We start from the raw sequence: 3,049 nt of genomic DNA, 5'->3' as shown, positions 1-3,049 counted from the left end.
CTAAACATAAACAACAGCAGAATCAAACACAAGTAAAGAAAACTCTTAGACCACTATACAACATTTTTTTATACCGCAATGCATGCTGGGATATTTGTACCGTGCCACTCCCAGCATGCATTGCAGCATGAAACATTTGAGATGTTACCATTGTTGAGATACAAGGTCAGATCCATGAGGTCTGAGTGTGTATTTGTCATAACTGAATTGTATTTGTATGTTATTTCTTAACTGTTAAGTAATTACTGAGGTATCTTTCTGTTTTCACTTCTCATTAATTTAATTAATACCTGCAACTAAACATAAAATCTATTGCATGAAGCCCTTCTTCCAGATTTATACCAAAACATTTATCAGAACTAATTTAAGACAAATATATTTCTCTATTTATTGACTTTCCAACTTGACTGCTATAATACAAGCATTTTGTTAACTCTTTATTATAGTGATTGGAGAGTCTGAATTAATCAGTTCAAGGGTGAAGAGCCCAACTAAACCAGCCCCTCACTCCATTACGGTGACACAAAAAACACCTTAATTTCTGTTGGATCTCAATGTGAATAGTATGGAAGTCAAATCAGTCAGTAATAAGTGTGTGTCTGCTGTTGTTTGTGGAGTTGTTTAATGATCCTCTGCTGAGACTGAAGCTGTTTTATTTTATTTGATTTTATTTAATGTTGTAACTCAAGTCACTGTTTGTGTTTCTTGTTTATTTTCTTCAGTAATTGTAATTATTAACAGCAGGTGTTCATCAGTGTCTGAATTCACTCATTAGTGTTCATTAAAACTGTCAGGTGAACTATATTAGTTAACTAGTGTATGAAATAGTGAACAAGGACACAAAGTGTGATTTCAAACACAGACTTTAAAACATCGAATCTGAACTCTGTTAGCTCACAGTTTTCTGCAGTTGGTTACTTTCTCGAAAACAAAAATGTTACCCAGAAAGCATTGTTTTTAACAGAATATTACTGTTTTAGTGAAAAAACATTATTTTACCGTAGAATCTGACCGTTTTTTAACAGCAATTTTTTACAGTGTAGTTATTAAAGCTATTATGTTTAGAAATGTGTTGAAAAAAAATCTCTCTGTTAAACAGAAATTGGGGAAAAATAAACAGAGGGGCGAATAATTCAGGGAGGCTAATAATTCTGACTTCAACTATATATAAAAAAATAATAAAAATAAAACAAATTTAAAAAGTGGCACACGAGTCACAAGCACCTTGTATCTGGGACTGGCGCAGCTCAAGTGAGACATGTTATCTCCCCTCTTTGCCTTCTTGGTGGCTGCAGCCAGTCAATATAGCTCAGCTTATTGTAATAGAAATTAGCTACGCAGATTGGAATCAGGTGGCACCAATCTGCAAACAAAAGAAATCAGGAAACAGAGAAAAAAAACTGCAATATAGAAACAAAAATAAAACAATCACATGTAACATTATCTTAATGTAATCGATATCAATTGTCATTTACGGACTTGTAATGGACAGTAAGGAAGACGCCTTCCTAATCAACAACATCCTTATGCCTGGAAAATTTTTCATACATAAATCAAAATATTTGAAGGTGAAACTAATGTTTTGTGCTTTTTATAATGAGATTCTTTCATATATAAAATCCCTTAAAGATCCTGAGGTGTGGAATCTGAAGCATCCATAATGCATCCACAAACATACAGTGAAAAAACAAATGATCTGTTGTTTCAATATCATCACAAAACACACATTTATTAGACTCAAATCCAAATCTAATTCCTAAATATTTACTTGACAGATTCATCCCACTTAAAACTTTAAAATGAACTTTTTTAGTTATTGGAGACAGAGGAAACTTTAAATATTTAAATATTTAATTTTAAGTACGTGAATGGTATCTTTTTAGATAATTTATGTGAAGTTGAGTTTTTTTTATAATTATTATTTTTTCCTTAATTATGTCTAAATAAGGAAATACTTTCTTACTCTACTCTTGTAACCCCAACTGTGCCTCGTGTGTTAACTGAAGTCTGTGATTTCAAAGAAAGAAATCTATGTAAAAACCAATGATTGGTAACAACATTTTATATCCTATAAAATGGATATAAAATGTTGTTACATAGATTTCTTTCTTTGAAATCACAGACTTCAATTAACACAGGAGGCACAGTTGGGGTTATAAGGGTAGAGTAAGAAAGTATTTCCTTAATTAGACAGACAAATGAGATAGAAATGGCTTTAAAGATTTAAACTTTACTGAATTAGAAATTATATTTAGTACAAACATTTTCATATGAAGTAATACCTTTATTGCTGTCAATTAATTGGGATACTGACAAATCTCTTTTCCCATCCATTCCTTGTCAAACAATGTTTTGTTTTTAATAGTGTTCACTTCATTTTATGACCATTTTCAGCCTACAGATATGCACCTTATTGTTGGAAGAAATTGTCTAGCTATAAAAAAAACTAGAATTAAAAATGTTTAACTGGTTTTGTTTTGATTTAGATTTTTTTATTCAGAGAGCTTATATTAGCTATAACAGAGTTTGGTTGTCTATTAGTAGGCTACATTTGCAAATTTTAAGTCTTATAAGTCTGTCAGTCACCCTACTTTTTGAGTACATACTTGAAAATGATACATGGTAGTAGCCTATGTATGTAGCTATAGTTTGTCAAGATAAATTCAGATCTAGATACTTTTTGTACTGAAAAACAAAAAAAGTTTTTTGTATAATAATTAAAGCTGTAAATCATACTTAAGATTACCCTTAAGTGTTTGAAGCCAATATCTATTTGAGCCACTTCATAGATATATATTCCATACATATATAATACACTCCATATGTGTGTGTATATATATATAATAAGATATCTATGGAGTCACTCAATGTTTATTTACGTTTTTGTTTTTACTCCAACATTAAAAAATAGTGGTCAAAATTTTAAAATTGATTTTTAAATATATGAAAACTTAAAAAAACATTTTTTTTAGTAAATCTTGGCTGACTGCGACATGTATTAGTAGCCTGTTTTTTTTTTTTCAAACAGGCAATATGCTTGGCGAACGCT

Source organism: Danio rerio, chromosome 3, assembly GCF_049306965.1.
Source record: "Danio rerio strain Tuebingen ecotype United States chromosome 3, GRCz12tu, whole genome shotgun sequence".
In the NCBI taxonomy this organism is placed as follows: domain Eukaryota; kingdom Metazoa; phylum Chordata; class Actinopteri; order Cypriniformes; family Danionidae; genus Danio; species Danio rerio.
This window is presented reverse-complemented; position numbering follows the sequence as displayed.